The sequence below is a fragment of the Mytilus galloprovincialis genome, chromosome 7, assembly GCF_965363235.1.
Source record: "Mytilus galloprovincialis chromosome 7, xbMytGall1.hap1.1, whole genome shotgun sequence".
Classification (NCBI taxonomy): domain Eukaryota; kingdom Metazoa; phylum Mollusca; class Bivalvia; order Mytilida; family Mytilidae; genus Mytilus; species Mytilus galloprovincialis.
Window position 1 is genome coordinate 16,532,224 of NC_134844.1, and position 21,233 is coordinate 16,553,456.

General features: G+C 31.4%; 1 protein-coding gene and 2 long non-coding RNA genes across 4 annotated transcripts in view; 2 read left to right on the plus strand and 1 right to left on the minus strand.

Moving 5' to 3' along the window:
* LOC143082421 (choline/ethanolamine kinase-like) overlaps positions 1-21,233 on the plus strand; it is a 56,136-nt gene that overhangs the window by 19,355 nt on the left and 15,548 nt on the right. The window lies entirely within an intron of this gene.
* LOC143082420 (uncharacterized) overlaps positions 1-21,233 on the plus strand; it is a 31,076-nt gene that overhangs the window by 1,257 nt on the left and 8,586 nt on the right. The window contains exon 1 of one of the 2 annotated variants that reach the window (XR_012980389.1): positions 14,627-14,677. The exons of the other annotated variant lie outside the window; for it this stretch is intronic. This is a non-coding gene — a long non-coding RNA (uncharacterized LOC143082420). Of the gene's footprint in view, positions 1-14,626; positions 14,678-21,233 lie in introns of those variants that run through there. 2 annotated transcript variants of the gene reach the window in all.
* On the minus strand, positions 89-14,807 carry LOC143082419 (uncharacterized). Its single transcript, XR_012980387.1, has 4 exons — positions 14,694-14,807; positions 8,188-8,274; positions 6,107-6,191; positions 89-443 (listed from the first exon to the last, which is right to left on the minus strand). It is a non-coding gene; the product is annotated as an uncharacterized LOC143082419 (long non-coding RNA).

Consider the following 21,233-nt stretch of genomic DNA (forward strand, 5'->3'; position numbering starts at 1 on the left):
CCCTATTATGCAGGGCTAGTAGTTGTCTCAATTGCAATCATTCCATGTATCCTTGCTTTTGTATCATTTAAAGACTTCAATTCTTAAATCATTTAAGTTAACACATTTTAATTTCAAAACATTCAACAGATATTTTCAAATAACAAATTTTGTAAACAACAGATATAATTGGTAACTGGTAATTATTTTACAGTCAATATGTTTTTATATTTATCAAGAGGCATCATAATCATGTTCATTAAATTCTTTCCTTGTCAGACTGTTACTGATCTCAAAACCAGTGAAAATTGCAAGTAGCTTTTAGTTTCTAGTAGTACTATTTTGATAAGATGTGTAATTTTTCGTCATTTCTTTTAATGTTCTGTCATAATCAGTCAGACTATTTCACCAAGATGTTTTCAAATTCTCCTAGTACTTCAAAGTGCTCTTTTTTTAATAATAATCTGAAATACACAAAATCAACAGGTTAGTAACTTCATATTGTACAAACTTTAACATGTCAGATTAATATGATTAAGAAAATGATGCGCAGCGCAGCCTTGTTATTTGACTGACCAGTTGGTGCATGTTTGGACACAATATTCAAGCTTGATAGACTGTCTGTATTTGGATTTTGATCAAAATTATGAGAAAAAAAAATCCCCCTCCCCCAATTTTTTTCAACCCCCTTTCAGTAATTACCCCAAAACTTAATCCCAGCCTTTTCCTTTGTGGTATGGTACTTTGCAGTACAATTTTAAAGAAATCCATACACTTAAACACAAAATATTGTCTGGAAATTAGAAAAATGCTTGTTTTTGACCCCCTATTTCCTGAACGTTTGAGGCAATTACCCCTTTAAACAATTCCAGTCTACCCTTTGTGATATGGAACCTTGAAGAACAATTTCAGAGAGATTAGTACACTGGCACACAAGTTAATGTCTGGAAACTACAAAAATGCTTCTTTTTTGCCCCTAATTTCTAAACTGTTGGTACCATCACCCCAAAAATCAACCCAACCTTCCTTTATGGTATTAAACCTTGTGTAAAATTTCATGGATATCCATTCGCTTAAACTATATAATTATCCGGAAACCATATGTGTCGACATACATCGCTAACAACAACATCATACCATAATATGACTCAATTTTATTCTTCGAACTTATAAAGATCAGGACGCTGTTTTTTACTTTTTAATTGTTTAACATTTTACAATGGGGGGCTTTTATTTATAGCTTATTACAATATATATGGTAATTATTTTTGCTAAAGGCTGAAAGAAAACCACTGAACTGTCATTGTTCATAAAGATAGTTTTCATGGGCAATCTTAGCACATCTCTTCATTTTTACATGATGATCATTTTGAAAATCAGTCATTGTTATTTGTGGAAACCCTTCTTGGAATTTAGTGAAACTTGAATATATAAGCATAACCATTTTTATGATAAAAAATTTCAAAATATTTCATTTCCTGTATCTACATGATCTAATTAATAAAGGATTTTAGTATTTTTGCAGTTAACATTAATCTGTAGCTTCTTTCTAGGGTTTAATATAAAACCAAGAGTGCACACGCTGAAATGTCTCGCCTTCTTTTGTAGTCCTTAAAATAAAGCTTTATTACAATTGAAACATAACCTTAACATTAACCAAAAAAACAAAAAATTGACCACTAAACCATGAAAATGAGGCCAAGGACAGGCAAGGTGAGATGAACCATACAAGGCACACATCTATACAGCTAATAATTCTTCCATACAACTAATATATTTCCATACACCTAATATAGTTATTATAGCAGTAGACTTATTGCATATAGTATTAGATAAAAAGACAAAAACTCAAAAACTTAACTTTGACCACTGACCATGAAAATGAGGTCAAGGGCAGATGACACATACCAGCTAGAAATGTACACCTAACAATCATTCTGTTATTATTTCCATACACCAAATATATTAGACCTATTGCAAATAGTATATGAAAAACAGAAAAAAACCCACAAAAACTCAACTATAATCACTGAACCATGGAAATGAGGTCAAGGTCACTGAACCATGGAAATGAGGTCAAGGTCAGATGACACCTGCCAGTTGGACATGTACACCTTACAGTCCTCCATACACCAAATATACTAGACATATTGCTTTTAGTATCTGAGATATGGACTTGACCCATACCTGCCAACTGTCACTATTTGCGGGGGATTTCCCCCATGGAGGCTCCCAAATTCAAATTTTGAAAGAGCAATTTTGTTTACAATTTTAAACAAAACAATTAGTTTTACGATGACATTAGGCTAATAAAAATATGAAGAAGCCAAAAAACAACATTAAAATGTATTTGAAGGCTCCTTGAAGGTTTTTTATGACTATGACAGCCATCTTGCACGCAAAACCCCCATGGGCATTTTGAAAAGTTGGCAGGTATGTTGACCACCAAAACTTAACCTTGTTCACTGATCCATGAAAGGAGGTCGAGGTCAAGTGAAAACTGTATGACAGCCATGAGGACCTTGCAAGGTACTCACATATCAAATATAGTTATCCTATTACTTATAATAAGAGAGAATTTCACTTTACAAACCAGATGCTCCGCAGGGCACAGCTTTATAGGACCACAGAGGTCGAACCCTGAACAGTTGGGGCAAGTATTGACACAACATTTAAGCTTGATACAGCTCTGAATTTGGATTGTGATTAAATAGTTGACACAAGATAGGTTTCTGACACAGAATGAATGTGGTCTAAGAACTTACACTTAATAAACTGTTATCACAGAGATATGTATCCCCTTTTTGTAATTTTGATTATGCAATGTTGAAATTAAATAGCAATATTTTAACATGTAAGTTATGCAAATATTCATGTAATTTTGATTATGCAATGTTGAAATTAAATAGCAATATTTTAACATGTAAGTTATGCAAATATTCATGTAATTTTGATAATGCAATGTTGAAATTAAATAGCAATATTTTAACATGTAAGTTATGCAAATATTCAAAGTCTATGAACAATGACTGAAGGTACATGGCTAAACAATCTCCATGGAATGAGATGTGCCAATGATAAATATAATACAACTGCATACCAATTACCATTGACTCATAATAAGTAGTTCCCTTTAAACGAACCTAAACACTTAAACTATGTAAAAGTTTCAAAGTCAATGAACCATGATCAGGGGTGGGGCTATATAATCTCCATGAAAACAACACTTTCAAATGACAATAAATTTGCATACCAAATATCATTGACTTAACATTAGCAGTTCATCTTAAACTGATATTATCACAAACTAATACATGTAAACTAAGCAAAAGTTTCAAAGTCAATAGACCATGACTGAGGGGGCAGGGCCAAATATTCTCCATGGAAATGAGATGTGCTAATGTTTATAAAACTGAACACCAATTAACATTGGCCTACCACTAATGGTTCCCCTTGAACTGACCTTATCACAAACTAATACATATAACTTAGCAAAATTATCAAAGTCTATAGACCATGACTAAGGAGGCGGAGTCAAAAAATCTCCATGAAAATGAGATATGCCAATGCTTATACAACTGCATACCAAATATCATTGACCTACCACTAGTGGTTCACCATAAATTGACCTAATCACAAACTAATACATTGTTGATGCTGCCGCCGCGGGGAACACCATACCTATGTCTCATTTTTTTACTCCGTCAAGGCGAGAAAAAAACTTATAAATTTTAAATTGGACATTTACCTATTATGGTCAAATATCCAAAATATAAATACATGGTTAGATTCAGCATATCATCATGAATTGATCATAGAACCCTAAGCATTCAATTTTTGATGAAATCAAATAATGTGCAATTTTAGACCCTTTAAACCTCAAGCATGTCAATGTGGATCAATTTGATAACCGGGCCCAAATATTAAAAATCTAAATACACGGTTAGATTCAGCATATTAAAGAACCCCATTTTTGTTGAAATCAAACAAAGTTTAATTTGAACCCCGATTTGGACCAACAGTCCATAATCAAAAATCTAAGTACATGTTTAGATTCAGCATCAAAGAAGTCCAAGAATTCAACTTTTGTTAAAATCAAACAAAGTTTAATTTTGGACCCTTTGTACCTTAATGTAGACCAATTTGAAAACAGGACCAAAAATTAAAAATCTAAGGGTGCTATAAACAGTTTCGTATAAAAAAACTAGGGGTAATTCCCCCCCGACTAAAAATAGACTTGGAGGGAAGTCCCTTTTTATCAACATAATCGGTAAAAAAGTATAATGTTTTTTATATTTAATTGTAAAATTAAGTTAATTAGCTTCAATTATAACAGGTTGAATGATTAAAAATAATTTTTAAAAATTAGATTAAATACACATGTTTTAAGGGGAGACAAACTGTAAACATCCTGTTTTTTTGGCAGTGAAAAGTGCAAAACTTATTTGCACCCACTGTATCTCTTTTCGAAAGCAGGCGAACGTAGCCTGAAGCATAAATTTTAGAAAGACCAGGTAAAAACCTATGAAATTCATACTGTTTTGAATATGAAAAATGTGCATGTATCATGTCTGCATGGGTGTGCACATGGCCTGATTTCATGTTTTTTATGCATAGATTAGGCAATGTTTTTCCCATTTTCTCTGGATAAAACTTTTTGGTACTATTAAAAGTACAATTCATTTTTATTTCATTATAAACTAGAGAAAATTCTGATTCTAATGATATCTAGTTTTATACAAGTATCTTCATTAACATTAACACCACTAAGGGTCAATTATAGATGGTCCCTCAAAATATGACGTCATAGAAAAAAACTGTTGATTGCACCCTAAATACACGGTTAGATTTGACATATATACAAGAACCCAAATAATTCATTTTTTGATGAAATCAAACAAAGTTTAATTTTGGACCCTTTGGACCCTCATTCCCTGTTTGGGACCAAAACTCCCAAAATCAATAACAACCTTCCTTTTGTGGTCATAAACTTTGTGTTAAAATTTCATAGATTTCTATTCACTTATACTATTAAAGTTATTGTGCAAAAACCAAGAAAAATGCTTATTTGGGCCCTTTTTGGCCCCTAACTCCTAATCTGTTGGGACCAAAACTCCCAAAATCAATTTGAAACTTCCTTTTCTAGTCTTTAACCTTGTGTTTAAATTTCATAGGTTTCTATTTACTTACATACTAGTTATAGTGTGAAAACCAAATGTCTTCGGATGACAACGACAACGACGCCAACCTCATACCAATATACGACCAAAATTTTGAATTTTTGCAGTCATATAAAAATCTTAACTTTTTTTTCAAGTAGACACTCAACCATGAAAATTAGGTCAAGGACATTAGACATGTGACTGAGAGAAACTTGGTAACCTGAGGCATTTTGGTATATATTCAAAGTATGAAGCATCCAGGTCTTCATCCTTCTAAAATATAAAGCTTTTAAGAATTCAGCTAACTCCGCTGCTGGCCCCCAGAACATCATATATATGTTGAGCTTTCTGCAACAAAAGTTGCAGGCTCGACAATAAGATGATGTGGTATAATAGTCTATTTTCACATTATCAACTTTTGACTCGGATTCTATGTTTTTTCAACAGGTTTTGATACCTTCTCTGTGGTAAGACATCTTGGTACTCTGTCACTACAAACACCCGAAAGAAGTAAATTCAAAAATATAAATGGTGCAATTTTGGCGGAAGGTTTACTGTTTTCTGATGATTTAGTCATGTATAGAAAACATAATGGCATATATGCATTAAACAGTTAACCTATCCTCAAATTTGTTCCGATTAAAGTGGGTACATGTAAATAGGAAATTTGTCTATTGCCAATGACACAATATCCACCTTGAATGACATGGACATCAAATAACTGATACCATGGATACTGTGTCATACTTTCACAGATTTCTATGAAACTTTGCAGATGCTTTTATGATTGCATTTTTAGTTGTGCTAATGTTGATGGTATGTTTTAATATACATGTACTGCCCACTTTAAACAAATTTTATTGTTTCACATACAGTTATTACCATCTTACCCAATACATCTTTGATGCATACTCGAGGTACATGTATTAATACAAATATAAACATTACTTTAAATTTATGTTTACCTTCATTTGATATCCTTAATCTTCAGTCAAACTTTCCGACTCCTCAACCATTTTTTTGTCAACAGAGGAAATTTACCTCCTTTATCTACAATAAAATCCTAATTAAAACTAGACCTTACAAAAAACTCTGTGGCTAATTTATTAAATAATTAGGAGTTGACTGACAATTTCAACCATTCATGATACTTATTTGATGATCTTTTCTTGTTGATCATTTTTGCGACTTAAACTAAAATTTCTCTCCATCTATATGTTATTTGTTTAGATGACATCAAGTGATGGCTATAATCATTCACTTATAGGTCTAGGTTAGCTTTTACGGGCATACGATACAGTTACAGAGGAGGTAATGACGTTGCTAATGCAAAATGTTATTTTCGCGACATCAAACTTTAACATACCAGAGAAAAATGCATTTTTCAACTGATTTTTATCATTCAAACTGAATTTATTTGAAAACGAGTTCATGGAACCCCATTTTCCAAAACAGCAATTTGTTTGACTTTCAATTTGCAGGGAGATTATGTGACCCAAATTTTATAAAACTGTAAATAAAGGATTTCTTTTAATTTTGATAAACATAAAGCCAAAAATGACATATTTTTCCTCAATTCATGAACATTTGATAAATACGAGTTATTTCGGAATAAAAAATGCATAATTTTTTAGGATACTTATAAAATACAGAAATTACCGATTATTTAAAGTCATAAGAAACCTCAAATTAAAAAAAAATATGCATATGTTTTTTTATAACTAAATCATGTAAATGGTTAGTTTTCATTAAACAACTTATGTACATATACTTTTTTCTGATGAAAATTCTTTAATTTGTCCACATTTAGAAGAAGAGTACTTATTTTTAATTGCTTGCTGCCAGCAAGCAATTTGCCGACATATTTTCAGTATGCATAGTGACCTGAGCGTAACCCTCCTCGTAAAAATCCGGTGACCACAATACGCATGGATCTGTCATTGAAATAAACAAATATCTGACTATACATGTTAAACACGTGCTCAATACCCATGCTTTTTGTGATTTGTTTACTATAAGGTGACAATCGGTTAAACTCGGCTTCAAATCACGGCTTCAAATCACAGCATTTAATGAGCAGCCATATTTGTTCAATCATAACAAACAGAGAGAGAAAAAAATTGGCGATTATATGATATATTTGCGAAAATAATGATAAAATCCTGCACATAGGACTAAGTTTATGAATGTATACATCCATTGGTTCAAGAATTGGACAAACATTATTTTTCACCACTCACTCGTTTCATATGACTTTAACAAAAAAAAAATTGTGTTTATCTTTTATAACAAAAAAATTATGTCTTTTTTTCGAAAAAAGAAAATAGGGCCACATATCTGAATTTTGAGCAAATATACAAAATTTCGACCTCATTTTTCTCAAAAAGTAGCACATGAAGGTATATTTTTTATTACATATTTGATTTAATCAGGTAAAAAATAGCCTATATGCAAATTTTCACGAACTTGTAAATACAGGATCAAAACTGTACGGTATGCCCTTAAGAGAAATTCAGCCCATTGTGTAAGGACAAGGATAAAATATTGATTATTAGAACATGCTTTCAGTAACTGCTATAAATCTCAGATGTGTATTTCATGTGTTTTCGTTTTAGGATTTTTTATTGTGCTTTGACTTTGTATTGATCTTAGAATTAAGCCCTTTTCAAATGATTTTTATAGTTTGCTACAATGTAGTTGAAATGTTGCACCACTGTCATAGGTTAGAAGGAGGGTTTCGTGCCAGCAACCATTTTTAATGTTTTACAAACTCCATGTGTCTGTCTCAATTCAGGAGCTTGTAATTCAGTAGTTTGTTGCTGTATATCATAACAGTTTATCGTTCAATGTTTTGTTAATAAATCAGGCCCTAAGTTGCTCATTGGTAATTTCAAGTCCTTGACGTTGTATAGCTCATTGTTGAAGGATGTACAGTTACCTATGGTTGTTAATTTTTGTCTCACTGGTCTCTCATGGAGAGTTGTTTCATTTACAATCATACCACATCTTCTTATTTTTACAAAACATTTAAATAAGTATACTTCACCTTAGAAGCTGCCAACAAACTGGTACAGTCCAAGTTCCTTTTCTCTTTGTTTCTTCAACATAATTTGTATGAATGTATCTGCAACATCTACAAGGAAAAATTGTTTCTGTAAAAATGATAAACGTACTTAAATCTTATACTTAATAAAAAAAAATGGGGTTCACCGTTCACAACCTGCCTTCGAAAGAAGCATACATTTTTGTAAAGGTACCTTTTTTCTGTTGAACTAATAGCAGAAATAGAGGTAATATCGAAATAAGAGAACTTAATTACAGAAATCGCTCAAATTTTACAATAGTTTAGTTTAAGAACAGCTTAATTGAAAATAATAATAAAAAATAAAGGTCACGGATGAGTTCCAAAAATGGCATTTTTATACAAAAGGGAGATAATTTTGAGCAATTTTAATGATATCTACATTTTACAATTCATCTGAGGCCATCAAAAATTGATTTTTTTAAATTATATTTGTACTATATGATAAAGTAACAACTACTTAAGGTAACAAATAAACATGATAAAAGGAGTAGGTAAGGTTCCGATTTTGGCCTCAAATTTCAAATTCATCTAACGAAAGATTTTGGACACTTTTTAAACTCTTAACTGTCTATTTCAATTGATTCAATTAGTTAATGTGAAAGATTTTGACTGACTTAGTCATTAAAAACGCTCAGATTCAAGCTTTCGTATGAAAAATCTATTGAATTTGCCAAAAAATGTCACTTTTCTGATGGTTTTTGTCAAAAAATGAAAGTGGCCACATCTGTGTTCATCCTCAACCTTTACATGTATATATATATTATGTTTTATCATTAAATACAATTAAAGAACCTTAGTGAGCACACTCACATACCCCACGTCCCCACATTGAGAAATTAAATTAGTGTAAGAAAAAAAAATTGTATAAGAAAAATTAATTTCCTGCCAATATGCACATCTAAATAGTATGTCCTTATTATCTACAAAATTTCATGAAATTCTGTTGTGTGGTTTCAGAGGAGTTGAGATGACAATCTGTTGCAGAAGTACATTGAAGCAAATAAGTTCAAAGGGGCGTAACTCCTAGAAAAAAAATTGAATCACAATTTCCCGTCGATATGCAGAACTACATCGTATGTCCTTATTATCTGAAAAGGTTTCGTGAAATTCTGTTGTGTGGTTTGAGAGGAGTTGCCATAACAAACTGTTGCAGTAGAACATTGAAGTAAATAAGTTCAAAGGGGCGTAACTCCTAGGAAAAAAATTGAATCGCAATTTCCCGTTGATATGCACAACTACATAGTATGTCCTTATTTTCTGAAAAGGTTTCATGAAATTTTGTTGTGTGGTTTGAGAGGAGATGAGATGACAAACTGTTGCAGTAGTACATTAAAGTAAATAAGTTCAAAGGGGCGTAACTCCTAGAAAATATATTGAATCGCAATTTCCCGTCGATATGCACAACTACATAGTATGTCCTTATTATCTGAAAAGGTTTCGTGAAATTCTGTTGTGTGGTTTGAGAGGAGTTGCGATGACAAACTGTTGCAGTAGTACATTAAAGTAAATAAGTTCAAAGGGGCGTAACTCCTAGAAAAAAAATTGAATCGCAATTTCCCGTCAATATGCACAACTACATAGTATGTCCTTATTATCTGAAAAGGTTTCATGAAATTCTGATGCATGGTTTGAAGGAGTTGTGATGACAAGAAACAGGACTGACGGACGGACGAACAGGTCAAAAACATTATACCCTCCGCAACTCGTTGCATGGGGTATAATTAACATTTCAATATTATAAATGAACACGAATTATTACAATATCATAATGTAAGGGGAAAATTTACACTTTCATTTAAGACAGAAACCGTCTAAAATTTACCAAAAAATCTAAAATTTTGAAGATTTCAGTAATTTAGCATAACTTAATGATGCTAGTACATGTAGTACCTGATATATGCATTGTATTGTCAAAAACATCCTATATTTATTTAGCAGAAGCATGCTAGCTACTTTCCAATAAATAGCTTAAGGATTACATTTTCACAAGTTTGTAAAACTGCTATATTTTGGGGCCAAAAAGGGGTCTTACTGAATCTACTCCTTTGTAATGAAAAAATAAATGTTTATTTTTCTCTTAAATTTTTATACATGTACCCTCGAGCCTCCTTATTGTAACTTATAGATAGTAGTTTCTGGTTTTATTATTGTTGAAGGCCATACAGTGACCTAAAGTTGTTAATTTCTAATGTAATTGTGTCTATTGTCTAGAGACTAGATTTGTCTCATTGGCAATCATACAGTATACCATATTTTCTTTTTAATTTGTTGACTTAATATTCTGAATATTTCAACACCTATTCACATATTTTTAAACTAGAAATCAATGGTGGATCTAGAAATTTTCATAAGAGGGGGCCCTTTTACTGCCTAAGAGGGGGTCCCTACTCGAGTCATTCCCTATACAATCAACTAAATTTTTCTAACAAAAGGTGTTGTCAGACCGGGCCCCCTGATTCTGCCTATCTAGAAACATAATAGTGAGTTGTCTCATAGGCAATCATACAGTGTACCACATTTTCTTTTTAATTTGTTGACTTAATATATTTCTTAATATTTTCAACACCTATTCACATATTTTTAAACTAGAAAACAATGGCGGATCTAGAAATTTTCATAAGAGGGGGCCCATAGACTGCCTAAGAGGGGGTCCCCACTTCAGTCTTTTCCCCTTACATTATGATATTGTAAAGTCAATCGTAAAATACTGGTATAGATTTGAAAATCTTACAACTGAATTCAGTCTATTGAAAGATGCTTATAAATGCAGCCAAGAGCTTCACAAATCTAACATAACTTCTTCTGCCAGTTCTCATTTGCTAGTAGAAAAAGTTTTTGAAATTAAACAAGAAGTAAAACATTTCGGACAATATAAATTTTTGAACATATCTAGCAAATTAATTCACACTAAATATATTAGCAATTGGTATGCTAGCCAAAATAAAGCTTCTGATAAAAAACTGTATAATAATGTGAAATTTAAGCTACAGTCATGCTTCAATGATTCCCTATTTTATGAAAATTTTTGGATCCGCCACTGTTTATATATATAGGGCGGCCCTATATATATAAACAGTGGCGGATCCAAAAATTTTCATAAGTGGGGCCCACTGACTGACCTAAGAGGGGCCGCTCCAGTCACGCTTCAGTGATTTCCTATATAAGCAACCAAATTTTTCCAAAAAAAGGGGGGGGGGAAGGCCCCCTCCTAAATGATAAATCCGCCTCTGATAAACCAATTTTTTCCCACGAAAGGGGGGAGGGGGGGCCAAGGATCCGACTATGCATTGGGAACATGTGTACATGTATTAAATATACTGTTCCCAGCTGACACCTTATATGTATAGGAAGTGCCCCCTCCCAAGATTCCTGTTTATTCAATTCAATTCAATATTTTATTGGAAAGAGCTCAATAGAGGCGTGGTCCAAATACAGATAATTAATAATATTAAAACAACACACAAATGAAATAAAGATTCATGGAACAAGTCAAGCCAATTCTATACATGTATACAAATACATTATAAACTGATATTGATACCATAGACTTATATTTCAGTATTATTCTAGATTTTCATATATTTACTTAAAACACACAATATAAGATATTTATATATATATATGTATATGGACAAACTACTGTCAAGGATTATTATCTGATGAAACGGTATGGTGGTCTCTCAAATCAAGAGCTTCTTCAATATACATACAAATAGATTTTAATTCCTTTTCAGACATAGGATTTAACATTTTGGTAAAATTTTCATCCAAATTATTTAAATTTATATCATTAATTTTATATTTAGATCTAATTTTGTTATATTGCAGACATTCAATCAAGAAATGAATCTCATTTTCAATTTTTCCTGTGCAAAATTTACAAAATCTCTCATTAGATGGTATTTTTGGTCTTGCATACCTCCCAGTTTCTATTGCTAATGAGTGTGCATTATTCTTAATTTAGTGAGTTTTTTTCAATTAACCCTTTCCTCCATTGAATTTTTTTTTTTTGCATACTTGATTCGCATAGGATTTTTTGATAAAATGCTGAACATATGCTTTAAAGTATTAAGGCATTGGGAAAAACAACTATTTCATCAAATAAATTTGAGTCGGATATATATATATATTCCTATGATATTCCTTTTCATAATGGATACCAATTTTATTAAGTCAACTGCAGACACTTTGTAGTCAAAGTGTTTCAACTGAGGTACTACAAAGGCGTCAAAAGGCGTCATTATTGAGTAAGGGGGGTGGCGTCAAAAGGCGTCATTATGGAGGAAAGGGTTAAAGGTATTTAGGAATATTAAAATTTAAATATTCTTGTTGTTTAAATTTTACTAAAAAATAAAAGTTTACCACAGTGTCCATCTTTTATTTTAGAAAGTTCAAATATAATTTTATTTTTGTAGAAATCTTCTAGTTTCTGTTTGAAATTACTATTACAATGCTTTTTAAAGGGTATTGCAATATATTTCATTAATTCAGATAGTTTATAAGACCATGAATGTTCTCTATTTGTGAGAGTTTTGTCCACTTCAAAAGCAGCCTTGAAACCCGACTGTTCAACAATATTACTGAGACGCTCATAATATTTATACATAAGTTGATAACATTTAATGCGAATGGGTAAAGTGCCTAATTCACACCGCACTGCTAGATTGGAAGACTTTCCATGAACCACAAGTATGTTTTTAAATATGGAGTTTTGTGTTTTGTCTAATTTACTTTTGTCTATAAATGCTTCAAAATTTGGTTTGAATTCTGATAACCATACTTCTGATCCATAAGTTAAAATAGGAGTTATCATTGAATTAAAAAGCTGGAGCCAAGTCTTAACAGACAAATTTTCACTATATGGTAGTTTTGACTTCAATGCAAAATGTGCCATTCAGTACTATGTTTTTGTAAAGAATCAAGAGAGTTCTGGAGACCATCTGCATATTCCGATATCAATAATAAATCATCAGCATACAATAAATGGTTCACTTTTTGACCATTTAAATTTACTGCACTAGTTAAGTTTGTATCTAAGTATTTTTCTATGTCATCAACAAATATATTACTGTAAATTCAGAAATTATTGCGTGCATTTATTATTGCGATTTTGTCATTTTAGACTTAAATGCGATTTTAATTATAATGATTTTGAGAAAAATCCTGTTTAATTCATATCAATGATTTTAAAATGCGAGTTAAAATTATTGCGTTTACAAGTCTGTCGCATTTTTCGCAATAATCAAAACCTCGCAATAATTTCTGAATTTACAGTAAATAAAGTTGGACTTAAACTGTCACCTTGTTTGACACCCTGATTATCAAGAAAAGGCTTGGTAAACATATTTTGATATTTACATGAATATAAGGTATTAGAGTACATTTTTGTACATGTCATGCAGTATATTATAAAATTTGCCTTGTATTTCTTTATTTTGTAATTTTAAGAACAGAGCTGATCTCCAGACACTGTCAAAAGCCTTTTTAAAATCTACAAAACACACATATAGTTTCTTTTTACATTTAAACAAATATTTGTTTATTATTGTTTTTAAAATAAAGACATGATCTACAGCCCCCCCCCCATAAAAATCAAATGGATAGCTCCGTTAAAAGAAACTGGGTTTTTTTTTGCAGCTCAAAAGTTAGATATAGAGTGGGGTGCTCATTTTCGCCAGGGACACAATTTCGCCGTTTAAGGATTTTGAGGTGTAAAAACTTCAAAGGATGGCTGAAATGGAAAAAATGTACCTGTAAATTATATTTTTATAACAAATATAATATTTTTTTTAAACTGAGACAAAATTGTGGCTCCTACCGAAAATGACCGAAAAACGGACAACGATTTTCGGACAATTTAAATTCCTGAATAAAAACACGATTTCAAAGAAGTATTTGTAAGTAAATATTTGACTGAATGCCCTAATTTTGATTTCTTTATACTTTTGAAATGTCTGCTATTCATCTATATAGAAGTAATGCAATTGATTTGATACAAATTGTTAAAAGCTGCGGTTATTTGGTTTTAAATAGATGTGTAAAAACGGCGAATCATGGAATATGTGTCCCCCATTGACAGGGTTACACTAAAGACCTGAAAGTGGACCTGAAAAGACCTGAAAATATACGACTGAAATTATTCAAATTGCAATAACTTTTTTATTATTGGATGGAATTTCTTCAAGTTGGAATTTTATTAATTGTAAATATCCTTATTTCATTAAAATTAAAATGTTTTAAATTAAAAACAAGTTTTTGATGCCAAAAGTTGGACCTGAACGGAGAAATGAAAAGACCTGAAGGGACCTGAAAATCTATGGTCGGACTAATTCTAACTTCAATAACTTTTTTACTATTCAGTGAGACCCCCCCCCCCCCCCCCCCCCCCCCTTTTCCAAACGGGTATTTTAATGCGTGTTTCCTTAATGGCAGTTTTGAAAGAGAAATAATAGTAAGTGACTTTTTACCGAGAAAATTTAAGTTTTATGCATTTTACGTATCAGATCTTATCAACACATCTTCATCTTCATCCTCAAGTTTCGTTTGCTCTGTCTTTACCGTTTACGGTCTCCTTTCGTACAGAAAAGTTAGGGCATATTACTACACGAATATTTATTATTAAAGTCGCAACATCCCTAGAAAGATCAATAAAATACAAATGTGTATTGATATCATGGTTTGTTCTACAAAGAACGATGAAATGTCTTGTCATTCTAAATCAAATTAAAACTCGACAGCGGACTATTTTTATGTGCATTTAGAACTTTGTTGACAGATTGCGATTCGTGCTCGCGTCGTCTGTCAAAGATGATTTGCAAATTTTTCATACTAGAAGCAAGGAGATTGAAAATATTTCACAGGAAAAACAGTTTGTTTTGAGGCAAACAAAATCAACATTCAATTAAATAAAAAAGAGAGTTAAGGAATTTTCGTGGTAAGATTTTGAACAAGCGAAAAAAGGATCTGAAAATGCATTTATGAGGGGGAGGACAGGGGGGTTCTCTTTTTCCTTCTCTCACCCCTTTTCTCCTTTCTCCTACCCCTTTTGTCCTTTCTCCTACCCCTCTTCTCCTTATTTTATTTTTTTTAATTTACCGGAAAAAAGAGAGATATTTTATTTCTTCATATTTTATTTTTTTCTCCAACTTCTCCTTTTTCCCATCCTTCCTCTCCTTTCTCCTACCTCCTTTCTCCCTGTCTCCCTTATCCCTGTCCCCCCCCCCCTCATTGAATATATCTGATACTGATCATAACTCATGAATAAAAATGGTATCTGGTCTCAGTTGGGCTGCTGTGTCAGGATTTGACTGTCAAAGTGATACAAAACTCTAGAATTCTTCTGTATAAGAGACAATATCTGAAAAAGTCGATTTTCCATGTCCCCCACTTCACCAGCAATTATTTTTTTATTCAACCATCTTTTTTGAAAATTTCAAGTTTCAGTATGAACTAAATTATATAATGCACCAACTCTTGCCAATTAAACACTCATTCTTATATTTCTTCCAATAAAATATTGTAATTTAAATGTTCAACCCCCCCTAAAATCATGTTGTCCCCTGTGTTTTTTTGAAAAACTAAATCATTTAAATAATATCCAAATTAATTAAACAGGCGTCCGATTCTCACATATATGATAAATTATATAATAAACTTGCCCTTAATTTGTCTTTTTATATTATAACTATAGCATGTAATAAAATTTTAAGACAAAAAACAATTGTCCCCAGAGGTGATTTCCCTCCTGTTACCACACGGTTACGTTTATAAGACTTAGAGTTATTTTCCCATTATGTATTGTGAAGAGCATCATTTCCTGAATGCATTAGTACAAAGAAATAGTTGGAAAGGCAGCCAGGTTTGAAAATCAAGCCCATCCAAAGTAAGAATTTATAGAAAAATACTTATTGGTGTTCTATCCTGTTATAGCCTTTTCTTCAACTTTCTGAGAATATTTTTAAGTGTGCACCACAATATTAAGTGTGTTTTTATATCATCTTTTTAAAAGTTATAGGACACAGGAAATACACTTACATTTAATGTGATATGGGCTATTTAAAAAAAAATGATGCCTTTCCTTTAAACCTTTGTCAGTCTCTTGTATGATACTATATCTGTAATATTTTTTATCCAACTATTATATCTTGACTATGATTTTTTTGTTCAATTCTTCCATATATTTACATTTTTATGAGCCTCATAAGGTAAGGCCGTAGTTTTTTTATTTTTAGTTTTACGAACCCTCCTACCCTAATTTTTGCCAAATAGGAAAAAAAATAAAATTAAAAATGTTGATTTTTATTTTTTTCTCTCCTCCGACCCAGTGTTTTTCATGCAAAAAAAAATAAATTTTAGTTCATAACTGCATGAAAGAATCTAAATTTATGCTCTTGGTGATTTAGTAAGTTGTTGCACATTGATTTTCAATTCAAACCTTGTCAAGAAAAAAAAATAGTTGTTACACTAGTAGAAAATCTCCTGGTGAAATAAAAAATTTTTTTTTTGATATTGACGGTTGGTATTAAAAAAAAAAATCAGCAGCAGCAGTTTTTTTTTTTTTTTTTTTTTTCCGTCCTCCTACCCATTGGTTTTGTCAAAAAATTTCGTAAAACTAAAAATATAATAACTATGGCCTAAGTCAAATAAGTTTGTGTAAAAAAAAAATGTTAGTAAAAGTCAATATGCTGCCAGAAAATGTCTTTGTAGGTGAAATAACATGTTTCTGTACATCTTGCACGGTTTATTTTTTTGTTTAATATCATAGCTTAGCACAGGTGCATCCAGTTGTCCCTGAAGTTCCACTACTGGAATATTATGGTTACAATAAGAGGACTACCCAGGTCTGTCAGGAGTGTAACAACTGGGTTAAGATGTATTTTTTTTTAGAAACAATGTTGTTATAGTTGTTGTTTTTTCTTGAATTTCAGTGAACATTACCTGTTACAGTTTATCAGTAACAAACATGCCATTATTATGGCCTTTATTGCTTTTGTATGCTCAATACTTCAATGTCAGGAGTGTAACACAAAAAAATGCCTGATTTCAATCTTATTAGCAAAGGTAAGTTATTGGAAGAAAAACAAGCTGACAATTATTATAAAATGACATTACTACACCTCAGCTTAACACAGAATACAAGTCTACATCATTACTTTTGAAATTTTTGAACTAAAATTGCAATTGAACTAGCTTGTTTAAATGTGTTACAGTCCTGACATACAAGTATTGAGCTTAAACAAGCAATAAAGGCCATAATAATGGCATGTTTGTTACTGAAAATATGCAACAGATGGTGTTCACACTCAAATTCCAGAAAAGAAAACCAATAATAACAACATTGTTTCTATAAAATTAACATGAATGTTACACTTAAACTTTTTAAAGCGTTACACTCCTGACATTTTTGGGTACATTTTTGGACAATTTTTAATATACAGAGCACATACTGCTACCATCTTTGGTAGTACGAACAAACTTATCATAATACATTATCTGACATAAAAACAGCATATATATAATATCAAACAAGAGACTGAACAAGGTTTAAAGGAAAGCCATCTTTTTTTTTAAATAGACAATTAGCAAAATTTATAAATATGTAAGAAGTATATAATTTTTTTTAACCTGTTCTTAATTTGCACTAAAATAATATGTGAAATATAAAGACTCTACATGATTTCAGGTCAGTTTCATGTTAAAATATGGTAGCAATAAATTATGGTCAGGAGTGTAACATTTGTTACACTCCTGACAAGTTTCTGATGTAGCTTATCTATAACAAAATTCAACACGATTCTTTATTAAAATAATTGTTACATCTTTACAATGTAATGAGAAAGCCGATCTGTCTTGTTAAAGTGATTTTTCTGCACACTATTCACCAAAGATTCTTAAAAATTAAAGTGTAATTCTCATTAAACATGTTAAAAGTTTGCTCTTTGCTCAGAAATTAAAAAAATATGTAATCAAATATCTAATAAATTTATTTATTTGTGAGATTGTAAATTAAAAATAGATATCATTACTGATTTTCTAAGCATTCCATTAAAAAACAGGCTTGCAGTTGCTGAAAAAATATGTCAGGAGTGTAACAAAAGGATAAAAAACACATGTTTGTATTTTTTAAATGAAGAAAACTTAGAATTGACTGAAGCAATTGTTGTGAAATTTTCAGAGGATGTAATTAGATCATAGATGTTTGCTTCCTTATACTTTTTATATAAAATTAAAGCTTTTGCAAAGAGATATAAAAACTTTTAATATAAGATATTAAAGAATACACTAAAAATTGGTGAAATTTACATATTTAAAAAAAAAAACTGTTTATAAGTATAAAAAAAATTGCAGGAAAATCATTTAGTACCTTTATTGCAACAAACAAAAAAATTACATTGATATTTATACTCTTATTTATGTTTGTCAGTTGATATTATTATTTTGTTGTTTCCTTTGAAAAGTGGATGAATTCTTATGAGTAAAATGTTGTTAAAATTTTTGTTTTTGGAAAATGACGCAGTCATTGTTCCATTACTGGCGACCTGAACTTCATTACATTTCTCTGCCTACCGCGCTTGGTTTCGTATTTACTATTTTCTATACAAACTGGAATTTGCTTGTGTTCCATCATTATGCATGAGAGGTCATTGTGTAGTAATCAGCCAGGAACCAGTTTACAACTAACAAAGTGTTGTAGTTTGACGGGAACCAGTTTAGAATTTGTAAACTACAAAACGTAATCGGTTATTGTTCATTCCGTTTTGGTGTTTCATACCGACTTTTATGGTTTGAATAAGCTTAAGACCCTTCAAACATTAATGTGATAGGTATATTAAAGACTGTTTTACAAAAGGATGGAACTGTTTTGCTTTCAAAGTCGTGCTATAGTGATATCTGTTATGTACGGATTTCCACTCTCACCGGTTAATTTCTTCTTTTACACGTGCTTTTAAAACTTCCTGTTAAAACATCGCAAGTTTTAAAATTGTTTTTTGAGTGAATTTAACTTATTTTAACAATCATGAAGCGTTCCAGAATTATTTTCAAGCAGTTTCTTCTTCTCTTTGATGATGGAAAATAGTTTTTTCCCAAGAAAATACCGCAAACGATCGCAGAGGAATTGAAACGTACAAGTCAAGTCGGCACCTGGTTAAATTGGCATCTAGTCAAATCGGCACCTATTTGACGTCAATTCGTCATCAAATAATATTTGTTATAATATTTTCTATTCAATTAATTAATAACTGTTACCAAGTACATAGTGAATATGTTGTTGTGTATTTAGGTAAACAACGAAACCAAAGTGAAATTATGTTGTTGTGTATAAAGGTAAACAACGGAGCCCTTACCCAAGCTGTTGTTTTAACAATTAGACAATTATTAAAATAAAATGGAAAACTATGAGTCCCTTTCAATAAATCAAACTTTCATGCCAAATAATAAGCAAATTTAAGGTGTTTTTTTTTTTCAGTAAAGTTTAAAAAGCATTAAACAAACAATCCTGTAAAATGCTCAACTGGTTTAAATAATGCATAGAAATATCCAATATCTCATGTATTAGTCCAAATAATTATGACGTCTGGCAAGGCTATTTTATTTTTTTTCTGTGATGTCTTCCTACGAAGTTCGTAGGAAGGCTTCGTATGAAGGCGTTCCAGAAAAAAATTAACATAGCCTTGCGGTCATAGAAAGGTGTCCCAGAATAAAATTAAAAAGCCTTGCCAGACGTAATAATTATTTTGACTACTCATATATATATCATTAGGGGGTCTCATTGGGGGGTTCCGATCCCGGATCCCGCTTACTGTTTTGTCAGATTCCCGTATCCCGCTTACACTATGTACATAAGCAATTCTCATTTTTTGACATTTCCCGGGTTCCGCTAGACCTCATTTCCCGTTTTCACGACACAATAATTTGATTTTCCCGTGTCACGCTTAACAAAAATCGGCAATCCTGCCTCACGCTTAGACCCTAATGAGACCCACTCATTAAAAATACACAAAAAAAGTCATTAAGTTGAGAAAAATAAATATATACAAAATGTACATGAACACCCAAAAATGTGAAAGTTAGTATTTAACTCTTTTTGCTTAAATACTGAAAAAAATTCTGGCAACCCCTTACTTATTTTTACTCTTTTTGCTTAAAATACTGTTAAAATTTATATATAACATGGGTGACGAATTGACTATATCAGGTGTCGATTTAACCAGGAGCTGATTTGTCCAGGTGCCAATATAACCAGGTGCCGGTTTGACTAGAATTCTTTGACAAAGGTTTGAAATTACCTGAGTTTCATTAGACCTTTGATAACAGTAACAAAAAGATTATTTACCTAATATTTTGTGGGAGAAGGGGGTTCAGACTATGTGGTATCAGGTCTGTTCGCGCCCAATACACTTTCGCACCCTACACGTTCGCACCTCGCACGTTCGCACCCAAGGTCCGTTTGCACTCTACTCATTCGAGCCCAATTTTAATTCAAATTCAAGTTGAATAATTGGAAAATCATGATTGTTGTTTTAAATTGCTTTGGTGTAAATACTGAATGTATTTATAGCTTGGTATGAGTAAAACATTGAAGATTTTAAAGGAAAAACACAAAAGATAATTGTTTTTAACAGCTTGGTCCCTTTGATCTGAAACAACGAAACAATAAAATATAGGAACCAAAATATAGCAATCCACTATTATAACCAAAACATGATAAAATCTATTCAACACACAGAAAAAAACATAGTCAGAATCTCACTTCATTTTGAAAGAAGTCAATGAAACAAAGTTATAGCAATACACTAACCAAAACATGATTAAGAGTTATTCAACACAAAATAAAACGTTGACAAAATACCACTTTATTTAGAAAGGATTATTATAATTTTTAACAATACGCTATCTAAAACATGATTAAGATTTATTCAACACAAAAAAAAAATGCTGTCTCACTTTGTTTTGAGACAATGACAACAATTATACTTATAAGAAAACACTTGCTTACAGAGTTATTA